The following is a 14,572-nucleotide window of genomic DNA, read 5'->3' as shown; positions in this document are numbered from 1 at the left end:
CTGATGAAGATTTTCTTCCTTAAAAAATAATTTCTACTGTTGAAAGTCTTTTACCCTTTCAAGTGTGCTGCTTATTAAAACAGTATCAGATGGAGTGATAGATTAAGAAAGAAGCAAGGACAGTATCGAGCAATACGAGGTGGAGACAAATAAGAGCAAATCCAAGGAGAAGGGAGAAGGGGAAATACGCACCTACGGGAGAGCAAATGGACCTTCTGCATGTCCATAGTCACTATTTCAGCATCAAGACTATGAGTCTGTTAGTGGCTTTAATGTCACGCCCTGCTAGTATGTGGGCATGATAAACATCTGCGCTGCTTTTTCAACATGAATTCTCTTGGTAACTTTAAAATCCCATAAAAGTCTCCCATAAGAATTTATTTATAAATCATGATGCTTCCTAGGCATCATGACTAACTATGCATTTCTATGACTAACTAAATAACTAAATCTATGACTACAAAAATATAAAGTGAAAAAAGTAAAGTACTTATCAGCTTCAAAGCAATGAATATGGGTTTTCTTAATTAAAACTAAGTAAATTGCACTTAGCACTGCAATTTTGAAGAGTAAGGATGTCAACATTCAAACTAGCCAATATGGCATTTAGACCATCTCTTTTTGGCATAAATAGAGTGGGACTGTATGTTTCTAAGAGGTTTTACTTCAATATAGGGTCACATTCTCCATGTCATACAAACAAAATACTGAGGATTTCATATTCCCCCAAAACAAGATAAAAATATATAAGAAGTGGATCTCTGACCAAGAGATAGAAAAGCAAAATAAGAAAGAGAGCTTCATATTCTGTTACACTCTTACTGGCAACTCAAAACATGCCTATACTGTGACAATCGCTGTCTATGTCTTGTCTCCAAATTAAGGTAACTATTCAAAATATACATCCAAAAATAGAAAGTACATGCACACACAAGTGCAGGAGTACATAAGTGTGCTTGTGCACACACACACACAAACACAGTCAGTGAAATGAAGACAGATTGCTATGGTGAAAAAAACACTTCCTTTCCTTAGTCCCTGCTTTCTGTACCACACTTATTAAATCTTCACTCCCTTCCCTAAATTCCAGTGTCAGGGTCTCCATCTTCCTTCGTATTTCCCAGTAAGTCTTTCCTTCTTATTTCTCAGTTAAAAATAGCTTTAGCTTTCTACATGTTGTAAATATGGTAAAGTGGAGAAAATTAAGTGGGTTACTGATAACTTTTATACTACTTTTACTCATTTTTGTGTTCACAAGCTGAATTATCTGAGAATTTGCCCAACAGATATGGACCCAGTAGGCAGAAAATGTCATGTTGTCTAATTAGACTTAATCCCATTGGTGATTTTTGTGGAACATCTACAAGTCTCCGAATTGCTTCACCAGGGAGCAAGAAATTGTGTAATTGTTATCAACTCTATTTGTAATTGGGCAAGGTTTATCCTAGGGGCATTGAGTCCCCATTTTGTACAAACAATGGGACAAGCATGTTTTTAGGACCGGATGCTACTCTCAGAAGGACACTAGGATTACAGTAAGAGGTCATTTTGAACCAGAATGGTGAATATACAGAGATGTTGGCAAGAGGCCAACAGCTTCAAATTCAGCATTAACTACTATTATATCTCAAGGAATTGCAGTTTGAAACAACAATCATGAGCCATTACATATCCACCCAAAATGCCAAATTTAATGACAATGATAGATGGTGTGACGGATGAGAAGCAAACAGCTTGTATATGCTACTGGTGAGAAAATAGGTCAGTAACTGCTAACTTTGAATATATGCTTACCCCAAAATCAATAATTCCACTCCTTGTATTTACCCAACTGAAATACCTGTTGTGGTTACCAAGCACATTGCTGACTGTGTTGAGACACAGCATCGTTTGCACAGGGAGATGATAAACACTGTCAGTGTTCATCAGCATAGAATGGGGGAATACACTTTGGCATATTCATTCAGGGAAATAATATACAGTAATTAACATGATAGATCTAGAACTAACCAAACAATTTGCATTTGGTTTAAAAAGTTTTATTATGAATACCTCATTGTGTTTATGCACTTTTAGTTACTTGAATGGCATTTTATTTTTTAAAAATTTGAAAACATAACCATGTTCCACAGAGTTCATACAAAAGAATAGATCAAATGATGATATAAAAGGTAATTGTTGTAACATCTATGTTTATATGTGACATAAGGAAGAGAAAAATCTCAAAGATTTTTTCTATGCTTATGCTTCTGCTTAAGAGATTTACCAAAACTTTCTATAGAACTGATATCACCTTACATTTTCAAAGCTATTTAACTGCTATTGGAGTTCCAAACTTAATTGTTGAACACTTAGTGTCCTAGGTTGGCTTTCTGGATATCATATCTGATATCCTCACTAATTTCTACTATTGGGTATGCCAATGTCCACAGCAAACATGGGAATTTTCTGGATTCCATACAGACATTGCAAATTTCCACAGTATTGAGAACCAGTTATTGCAGGCAACAGGATAGGCCATATAACCATATGGTGTACCCAGGTAATAAGAATTCATTGGTAATATAGTGATGGCCTGGAACACCTGGGCAACTACCCTTCCTGGTTTTGATAAATGTCTCAAAAAGCTGAATGCACATGTCAGACTGTTCACCTATCCCGGACATTCTTCAACTTACATTGGAGAAAGGCACAGTAGGAGCAGCCACAGGAATCCTGTAGCACAGCTCAGGCCATTCCACTTCACCTGTGCCGTGTCACGAGGGATGATGGCATTGCAGTCGGAGTCACGGCAGTGCAGCCACACTCCATGCTCTCTCTTGGGATGAATGCAGCCTTAACTAAGTATGGAGTGAGCAGAGGAGATGTGTGATGGCTCTGGGAAGCGCAAGGCAGCAGGATAATTGTGCAAAGAAGACCAGAAATTGAACTACTAATGAACCAGTAGAAAGTTTCCAATATTTCCTCCACCTTTCTCTGGCACTGATGCAAGTTATTGATCCAAAATGTACAATCGGTACCAGACATTTACAGAGACATGTCTAAGATAGTCTTCCCACATCTACCTCAAGGACTAAGGAAACTCCTGATGTCCCAGAAACTATGTGGAATCTCCCCTTGCAGTTACCTGGGTCCTCCTGTGCCATCCTCCGCCAGCACACGTCTGCATGATGGAAATGAGAGCAGCAGTGCCCCGAGGACCAGGGACTCTTTATTATTCTCCAGAGATGCTGTGTTCTCCAAAGGATGTGAAAACCCTCACATTTTCTTCCTTTTCAGTTTTGCCACAGACATCATGTGTTAGTAGAAAATACATGGTAGAATAGGATATCCAAAACTCCTTCTTTGGGCATGAGACAGAAAATGGACATAAACGAATCAGTTTCCAGAAAGGTGGTAGAGCCAGGAAGCCTCAGGTGAGTGATGCCGTGAAACTGTGCAGGCGCTCATCTGACCCCAGAGAGGACAGTGAGGACGTGGAGTGCTGAGCTTGACTTCTAGACTCTCGGACTTCTCCCTGGATGACAGACATGGGAACCGACCCAGACAGCACTGCAAATACTCAATGAGAGGCAACAAAACCACAGCACAGAGGTGGCAGGTGAAAACTGCTGACATAAACCCACAGGATGACTTCAGAGAAAAAATGTTTTTAAAAAGACATTCAACATTCTCTGTAAGATTTAAATGAGACATCACAGTCTTTACAAACTACGAAGAACTGTGCAAAGTGAAGTCCAGAATTACCTGGTTCCTAAAGGAACAGAAATCTTCAAGTTCCCAAGGACAAAGCAACCACAGGAGTTGATGCTGAGATGGTGCCTGTTGGAATGTTTCCACAAAAACTTTAAAGAAGCTTTTATAAAAATGTTCCACCAGGTAAAGCTCATACATGCAAAGGTGTAGAAAACATAACAAAACAAGGAAATTTTAAAAAGACAAATAAAACACAAAGTACAAGTCTTAAAATGACTTATTAGTTGAACTCAAAGAGGATGAAGATCATAGAGGACATAAACAGGAAAATCTGTAAGATAGCTCACTAGAAAAAATCAAAATGAACAGCACTCAGGGAAGTTTGGGAAAAACAGCAAAGAAAAACAATCTGCCAGGATTATTCCTTGAATCATAGGAGGAGATGATAAAGAGCTCAGGAAGAAAATGTTTTAAAAGAAATTATAGCTGAAAACATCACAAATTTAGAAAACTGCATATACTCACTGATGCAAGCAGTTAAGAAAGCCTTAATTAGGCTTGATATCCTTGAAATCAATCAGAGAAAAATGACGTATTGCATGATGTTAAACAATGATTTAAATAATTATGAATTTGATCAAGTGTAGAGTACTGAAGAAAGTGACAGAAAATATGTATACTCTAATAAAATGTAGTTAATCCAGAATTCTCTACCCAGTCTCAATACCCTTCAGGAATTAAATTAAAATAAAGCATTCCCAGATAAAGGAAAATTAAGATGTTCATCATGAGCAGATTTGTTTTTAAACAATTTCTTATCAATTAGTTTGAACAGAATGGAAATTTCATCAAAAATGCATATGGAATATTAGAAGAAATGAAGGGTAACAGAACAGCTAAATAAACTACATTTGCTGGAGTTTCTTGAAAAAAGTTTGATGATAAAATACAAGGTAGAATTTATTCCATAGGTTTACAAAAGTTGCAAATGTAAAATCTTAAAAAAAATCAGAGATACATAAAATGGCTTATTTGCTGGTAAGATTCTACATTCTAATTAAAATGGAAAAATACTGATTCCAGGTTATCTGTGAAAATATGAGTGTATGTCGCTGTGCTAGGAAATATTCTTTTTATGTTTATTATATCTTTATTGAGATAGATTTGATATACAGCTTTATATTGTTTTCAGATGTACAACAGGGATTTGACATACATATGTGCGTGTGTCAAATCACATATATATATCAGATATTTATATTCTTAAATGTTCAACACATAAGTGTAGTTATCTCTCTTCATACAAAGAAATTAGAACATTATTGACTTTATATCCCATGCTTTATTTACATTCTTGTGTTAAATTTATTTTACAATGGAATGTTATACTTCTTTATTCTCTTCACCAATTTTGCTGGTCTTCCCATCCCCCTGCCCATAACAACCCACAGACTGTTCTGTATTTATAAGTCTATTTCTGTTTTGTGAGTTCATTTGTTCATTGTTTTTTGTTTCTACATATAAGTTAGATCATATGGTATTTGTCTTTTCCTGTTTCATTTGTCTCAATTGATATAATACCCTCTAGGTCCACCTATATTGCTGTAAATGTCAAGATTGAATTCTTTTATATGGTCGAGTTGCACACATGGCCCATATCTTCTTCCTATATTCACTGATCAAGGGACACTTATGTTGCTTCCATATTTTCATATTATAAGTTATGTCATAATAAGCATGGTAGTGCACATATAATTTTGAGTTAGTCATAGGAAATATTCTAAAAGTTTTACCCCAAATTTTTGTGTTTATCCCTGAAACCTGTGAATATGATGATATCACATCCATGACACTGTGATCTTACATGGCACAGTTGACCTTAAGATAGGAAGATTACTCTGCATTATCTATGTAGTTTCAAAGGAATTGCATGAGACATTAAAATAAGAGAACTTTCTTAGACTAGTATCAGAAGAGTAAGTCAAGAAGATGTGAAATGTGAGAATTATTTCACTCCATATTGCCAGCTTTGAATACCAAAACCCACAAGGAAAGTACCATAAAAGTAAACAAATAACTTTCAGAAGTATAGATACAAATGTCCTCAACAATGAGCAAATCATTTCTACATGTATAAACAAGGTGGCAAACATCATTTACACACCAACTATGGTTAATGCCAGACTTGCTGAGAACAGACTGAATGCTTTCCCCCGACAACAGGGAAGAAGTTAAGGATGTCAATCCCTATGATTCCCATCTGACATTGTAGTATACATCCTAGCAATGTAATAATACATGAACTGTAAACAAAAAACAAGAACTACAAAGGAGCTAAAGGGCACCTATTTAGGGATGGTAAGAGTGTCAATATAAAAAATCAAGAGAAATCTGCACCAAAATTACTTCCTAGAATTAATGTCAGATTGGAAAAGTCACAGGACACAGATTTTAAACATAAAAGTGCATCATATTTCTCTGTGCTAGCAGTAAGAATTTGGTAGGAAAACAATACCATTGATAATAACATAAAGCTAATTGAAATATCAGATCAGTATCTAAACAGGTTCAGAAACTGTATGATGGAAAACTCCGAATATGAGTGGAAGATAGGAAACAATGAATTAAACAGAAAGGCACATCATGATCATGGGCTGTAAGAAACAACACAATAGAGATTCGTTCCTTATCCTATTGATCCACACCTTTCTCACAGTTACGGTCAATTCACAACTGGCTTTTTATACATCCAGACAAACTGACAGTAATGCTTATGTGGACTGGGCAATGAAACTATTGTATATGAAATAGTTTTGAAAATTAATCAATTTGGATGCATCAGTCTATCCAATTTCAAATGTATTATGAAGGCATAGTTAAGACTTTGGGGTGTTAATGAAGGGATAGTGAAATAGGTCAGTGGACAAATGTACACAGTCCATAAAAGGATCCTTGCACATGTGGCCATTTGGTTTTTGACAAAGATACTAGGAAACAATTAAATGGAGACTGGCTGCCAAATTAATTTCACAAGGAGCCATAAAATTTAACACTCTTAAGATAAAACAAAAATAAAAATTTAGTTACCTGACTACACAGAATGCTTAAAATGACACAAAAGCAAAATAGATAAAAGGACTAAAAAACATACTTCATCAAAGTTGAAAATTCAATTATCTAGCAACAATAAAGGCACAACCCAAGAAATGGGTAATTTGAAGAATGATTTCATTAAAACTTAAATATCTGCTCTCCAAAAGACAATGTCAAGGTAATGAGAAAACAAGCCAGGAATTCAGAGAAAATATTTTCAAAAGACATAGCTGACAAAGGACTGTTCCCTAAAACTACAAAGAAAACTTTATACAACAGTCCAAAGACCTAAAAACAATACCAAGGATGATATACAGAAGACAAATACATCAGATTTACATTGCTGGCAGAAGTGCCAAATGGCACGCTTAGGGAGTCTGTTTGCCCACTTGTTACAAAACTTAACACACCCTTCCCATGTGCTGCTGCAGTTGTGCTAATTGGCATTTACCAAAAGGAGCTGAAAACTCATGTCAGCACAAAAACCTGCACACACATAGTTGGGAAGCTTAAATCATCAATGGCAAACTTGAGATCAACCAAGAGCTTTTGGAAGGTGAATTGATAAATAAATTGTGGTAAACCCAGATGACAGAATATTAATCATGGTGGAAGGAAATGATATATCAAGTCTTGAAAAGCCGAAGAATCTTAAAGCCACTTAAATTTAAAAAAGCCAATTTTGGAAGTGTACATATTGTATAATTCTAACTATAATTGATTTGTGGAGATTGCAAACAGCTGTGTCGGGCTGGTGGGAACTGAGTAGAACAGGAGACGTTCAGGGCAGTGAAATTACTTCATATGACCCTGTAATGATACACATAACAACAATGATGCACAATTTGAAGCACAGAGTCAGGGGTTTACGCTGTGTCTATATCAGTGTGTCAACAGCTCAGAGTTCAGTCCTCTTCTAGGGGCTGCTGGTAATGGTGAGGGATGTTCAGGTCTGGGCTTGGGGCTCTGTGGAAATCTCTGGGACTCCCTCTAAATTTTGCTGTGAACCTAAAAGGCTCTAAAAATATTGAACACAATAAAAAGAAATAAATAAATAGATTTATGCAAAGGGTGGTTATAAGACCATGACTTATAAGATGCAAGGGAAGAAAGTCTTAACAAATCACAATCTGACAATGGACATCTATTGAGAATAAATAAAAATTACCTAGTATTCAAGAAGTGTAATATAAATGATACCAAAAAGAAAAACACTTTACTAACATGATGAATGGATGGTAAATAAGCACATGAAGATGTTCAATAGCAATATACATTATTGAAATACACATTTTAGATAACATATGAGAACATGATTAAAATACAAAATATGGACAATGCCAAATGACTGTGAGGATGTACATTACCTGGAATTCTCACCCATTGCTGGTGGTAATATAAAAATGCTACAGCTTCTCTGGAAAATGTGCTCAGTTTCTAATGTAGAAATATACTCATGACCCAGAAATCACACCTGTAGAATTTTTAGAGAAATTAAAAAATCTTGTGAGAATAAAAATGTATGTGTGAATATTTATAGTCACTTTATTCAGAATCATCAAAATCAGGAAACAATCCAAAGGAACTTCAGGGATGTTTAGATTAACAACCTGTGATACACCTATAAAAAATTACTGCTTAGCAATAAAAATGTGCTACTGCTATGTGCAGCTAAATGAGTTCTCCACATGGCAAAACTGTAATGATGAAGAGACAGGTGGTTCCCAGGAGCCAGGGATTCAGGGAGGGTGTGGCTACCAAGGACTATCAGAGGGATAAGGGAAACCATTATGATTCTGATTATTGTGGTATTTACCAGAATCTAAACCAGTGACAAATTCATGGAACCAAGTATCAAAAAAGAATATTAATTTTCTTATAACAGTGTTAAGATACATAATTAAAAGAAGTTAAGAAGATTCCATGAGCTAGGTTTCCATTCTAGTTTTATGAATATTTACTTCAACAATGATTTTAGTAATGAAAATTGTTATTTTTAATTGTTATACTTTAAACAAGAATTATGACTTTAATACTCTCTTCTTTGAGGGAGAAGTGTGGAGAAGCAGGTACACCACCGAAGAGATGAATGTATAATCACAGTTAAGGAATTACTTCTGAAAAGTAAAATGTTAAACCATAGACTTATAAAAGATATCGATTTGACAATAGAAATATTTTCTTATTACAAGTAGGAATGTGTTGTCAATTTCCTACCTTGTTTATAATTGTAACATGGAATATATATATACATCAAATTTGCCATATTGCTGGAACTGAACTTTTTCTACGATCGATCCATCTACATACAAGAGAGAGTGACAACTGTAATCATTAGTCTGGAAGATGTTCTTGCTGATGATGTTTGAATAGGGAGTTTTATCTTCCTAACCCTAAACTCACTGTTAAAAAAAGAGTATTAGTGGCAACTCATAATTTACCAAAATAACAAAAGAAAGTCAGACTAAAGGAAGTTATAATGTGTTATGTAAGCCTGATGTTTGCACAAACACTTCAGTCTGGGGGTCATTATGTACACTTTAGAGATAATTATAGTAAATAATAACTAAACTATAAGAACTCAGCATACACACAGCCCTTGACACTGCTGGCTGCTGTTTAACGATCTGTCTCAGATACAAACAGTAGGCTCAGGACTCCCTGCCACCTGAGGGAGCCCAGAGCGCTCAACCCTTTGAAATACAAAGTATTTGGGTATTTTAAAAACTTTTCTCACAAAACATTTTTCAAAAAGGTTCAGCGCAGCTCCTACGCCCTTTCCTCTTTCCGGGTGTCAGGACCCTGACGCGGTGACCAGGGCTGCAGGCGGCTGAGTGTACCTGGCTGGGGCCGCGGTGGGTGTCCGCATGGAGGGGTGCACCACCATGCTCGCTGTGGTGGCCGAGAATGAGGGCCACGTGACCAGGATGCGGAGGAGAGACCTGGGGAAGCCCAGGTGCAGGGTCATGTGTGATGGTGCTATTTCACGCGTTTCTTTTCCTTTTTTTTTGTAATAGTTCTGTAATTTTATTTTTGCCAAATTAGTTTAGATAAACACAAATTTACTACCCTCCTACACACAATAATCACTTATTTCTCAAGATATATTACCAGGGTAAAAGCAGCTTCTTAGAGAAAAAATAAATTATGAACGCTAAATTTAAACACTCACCAAAAACAAGACCAGCCTGATTTCAGAAATGTTAAAAGTGGAAAGAAAAGTGCAACTTAGAATTGAGGAAGTAGTAAATAATACATCAGGGCTAGTTATCTTCAGAAGTTTGATCATAGGCTTTACAGACACCTTTATATATTGTGCTCTTCTTTATATATTATACATATGTTTGCATGTTAAAATTTCAATAAAAAATGTTCCATTAGTAGGCATAAATCCCACTTACATCATTTGCCTCAAGAACTTATTGAGTGTACAAAGCTAGGCTGAAATTTATCATCTATTTATGTCAGACGGGATTAAATTCAGAGGCACTATCTGTGTGTTCATTAATTTCTTTAGTGTGGAAGAAAAATATCTCTAATTTTGCTTAAGCAACACTTTTTCATATATTTTTAATTGAAGTTTAGTTGATATACAATATTAAATTTATTTCCAGTACACAACATAATTTTATGATTACATGCATTATTAAATCCTCACCCAACTAGTGTACTGACTGTCAATGTAGAGATTGCTACTGAACTACTGATTGTATTCTTTTGGTGTTTAGGCAACATTTTTGAGTGTATTCTTTGATTCAAAGGTATCATGATTTCTAAATAACACAATAATTAAGCTTATTACAGCAGAGGAGAGGAAAAGTGGATTTGAGAGGATATAGGAAGAAACATATAGGCATTTCTTGATTGTAATAGGGTATCCAATAGAAAATAAAATCTATTTCATAAAGTACAATAGAAACAATTTAAAGACTTAAAAAGAGATTGCAAATCTACTGCATTAGTAAAAGAAATTTTTTAACTGAAAAATGGCTCACATAGATGGATTCTCAGGATAAATAGAAATAAAATGTTTTCCAATGAAAACATTGGGTAAAGTGAAGAGTTTCATAGTCATAGAGAGTCATAGGGAGATTGAATAGAAATGTAGGCATGTGGCTGCATTGTTAAACTCATTTTTCTCAGTGCCATTTTTTTGTTCATGTTTGCTTTTTCCTATTATTTAATATTGAACATTAACACAATTCCAGAAAAATTGAAATGGTACAATAAACAGCTGTATACTCTTCACCTGAACTCATTAAATGCACATATATTGTTTGCTCTGCCTAAATATCTATTTTTGAAATTCCCAGGCCTAAATTAGCTTCATATTAATCCATTATTCTGATGGAAAAATTAGCAATTACAGGTGGAAATAAGTTTGAAATTGCTCTCAATTTGAGAATGAAGGGTTGTAACAAAAAATTTTTCATTTGGATAGTCTTAATAAAAACATTAAGTTATAATGTGTAAAGATTGTGCTAAAGTTTACTTGTCTAGCATGAAAAACGCAAATTTTTACAACTGTGTGCAGTATAATCCTACCTTGAAAGACTGATTTAGCTGATTACAGAAAAAATATAACATTATTTTACTATTTACTTTGACTTGAAATTCAATTCTTGAACATCCCTTGTTTAATCTTTCCCTGCACAGCTCCAACAAACAAAATTTTCATTCTCAAATGTAGCTTTTAAAAATTTACTTTAACTAAATACAAAATAAGTGTCCAGTATTATTATTAATAAATATGTATTATTAGGTTGGTAGTAATTTACACTTATGAAGAAGACAATAATATTCTCTCTAGAGTCCTTATTATTGTTTTTATACCCTAAGGGATAAGTGGTTATAATATCAACTATAGAATAAATGACAGCATTCACACTATATATACATGAGATTTCAGTTTTTATTTTATGCTTCTTTTCTTGGCTAGACCATTTCACTTTCTTTTCTTTAATCTTTTTTATTGGAAATGAGTTCTCTGAGACTGAAATGGCAATATAAGTGTATATTATCTTCTGGACTTTTTAAGCTAAGTAAGTGGGTGTGTACAAAGATTTAATATGGTATAAAATGTATACATTTGAGAAATAGTTAAAATTTGACTATCAGATGGGTAAGGTAAGTGGAAGAATTTAAAAGTTTACAGAGTTTGCCTCTAGGCAGATATAGTAAGAGAAGAAGAGAATCAACACACATCAACAGAATCAGAAATGAGAAAGGAAATATTACGACGGACCCCACAGAAATACAAACAATTATTAGAGAACACTATGAAAACCTATATGCTAACAAGCTGGAAAACCTAGGATAAATGGACAACTTTTTAGAAAAATACAACCTTCCAAGACTGACCCAGAAAGAAACAGAAAACCTAAAAAGACCAATTACCAGCAACGAAATTGAAGCAGTAATAAAATAACTACCCCAGACCAATATTCCTAATAAACATAGATGCAAACATACTCAACAAAATATTAGCAAACTGAATTCAAAAATACATCAAGAGGATGATACACAATGAACAAGTGGGATTCATCTCAGAGATGCAAGGATGGTACAACATACGAAAATCCATCAGCAATATCCACCACATAAACAAAAAGGACAAACATCACATGATCATCTCCATAGATGCTGAAAAGCATTCGTCAAAATTCAACATCCATTCATGATAACAAAACGGGTATGGACTGCAAGTACCTCAACATAATAAAGGCCATATATGATAAACCCACAGCCAATATCATACTGAACAGTGAGAAGCTGAAAGCTTTTCCTCTGAGATCTGGAGCAGGACAGGGATGCCCACTCTCACCACTGTTATACAACATAGTACTGGAGGTCCTAGCCATGGCAATTAGACAAAACAAAGAAATACAAGGAATCCAGATTGGTAAAGAAGAAGTCAAACTGTCACTATTTGCAGATGACATGATATTGTACATGAAAAACCGTGAAGAGTCCACTCCAAAACTACTAGAACTGATATCGGAATTCAGCAGAGTTAGAGGATACAAAATTAACACACAGAAAACTGTGGTTTTTCCTATGCACTAACAATGAACTAATAGAAAGAGAAATCAGGAAAACAATTCCATTCACAATTGCATTAAAAAGAATAAAATACCGTGGGTGGAGCCAAGATTGCAGCGTGAGTAGAGCAGCAGAAATCTCCTCCCAAAACCGCATATATTTATGAAAATATAACAAAGACAGTCTTCCTAGAATAGAGACCAGAGGACACAGGAAAACATCCAGACCACATCCACACCTGCGAGAAACCAGTGCCTCGTGAAGGGGGTAAGATACAAGCCCCAGCCCGGTGGGACCTGAGCGCCCCTCACCCCAGCTCCCGGTGGGAGAAGAGGAGTCAGAGCGGGAGGAAGAGGGAGCCCAGGACTGCTAAACACCCAGCCCTAGCCATCCGCACCAGAGGACAGACACAGTACATGCGTGGGGTCCTGGATACTAGGGCAACAGGACAGCAAGACCTCTGAGTGGGTACCTGAGGCTGGCGCTCGGGGACAAAGAAAAGTGAACAGCTTTTTTAAAAAATTATTTATTTCTTTAATTTTTTTACTTTTATTTTTATTTTTTTGCGAGTGGTTTTAGGATGTCTTAAAGGGACAGGGACCCCAAAACCGGATGGAAGCATCCTGGGACACTTAGTCCAGTGGAAGGGAATTGGAGGAACTCTGGGCACTCTAACCCCCTGGGCAGGAGGCAACACAGAGGCCCCTCACAGAGATAAATATCCTCCCGGCCACTCCCCCTACAATACGGCTCCACCATCTCGGAGCAGGAGCCCGAGGCAAACCACGCCCACAGCAACAGCAGAGATAAACTCCATAGCAGCCGAGCAGGAATCAGAAGCCCTGTCTGCATGCAGCTGCCCAGCGCAAGCCACTAGAGGTCACTGTTCTCCCAGGAGAGGAAGGCCACAAACCAACAAGAAGGAAAGTTCTTCCAGCCGTCACTCATGCCAGCTCTGCAAACTATCTCTATCACCATTTAAAGGCAAAATTACAGGCAGACAAAGATCACAGAGTCAACACTTGAAAGGGAGACAGACCTAACCAGTCTTTCTGAAAAAGAATTCAAAATAAAAATCATAAACATGCTGACGGAGATGCAGAGAAATATACAAAAGCTAAGGGATGAAGTCTGGAGGGAGACTACAGATGCACGGAAGGAGATTACAGAAGTGAAACAAACTCTGGAAGGATTTATGAGCAGAATGGATAAGAAGCAAGAGGCCACTGATGGAATAGAAACCAGAGAACAGAAACACATAGAAGCTGACATAAAGAGAGATAAAAGGATCTCCAGAAAGGAAACAATATTAAGAGAACTGTGTGACAAATCTAAAAGGAACAATATCTGTATTATAGGGGCACCAGAAGAAGAGAGAGAAAAAGGGATGGAAAGTGTCTTTGAAGAAATAATTGCTGTAAACTCCCCCCTAACTGGGGGAGGAAATAATAGAACAGACCATGGAAATACACAGAACTCCCAACAGAAAGGACCCAAGGAGGACAACACCAAGACACTTAATAATTAAAATGGCAAAGATCAAGGACAAGGAAAGAGTTTTAAAGGCAGCTAGAGAGAAAAAGGCCACCTATAAAGGAAAACCCATCAGGCTATTACCACACTTCTCAACAGAAATCTTACAGGCCTGAAGAGGATGGCATAATATATTTAATGCAATGAAACAGAAGGGCCCTGAACCAAGGATACTGTATCCAGCACGATTATCATTTAAATATGATGT

This window comes from Manis pentadactyla, chromosome 13 (assembly GCF_030020395.1).
Source record: "Manis pentadactyla isolate mManPen7 chromosome 13, mManPen7.hap1, whole genome shotgun sequence".
NCBI lineage: Eukaryota > Metazoa > Chordata > Mammalia > Pholidota > Manidae > Manis > Manis pentadactyla.
This window is presented reverse-complemented; position numbering follows the sequence as displayed.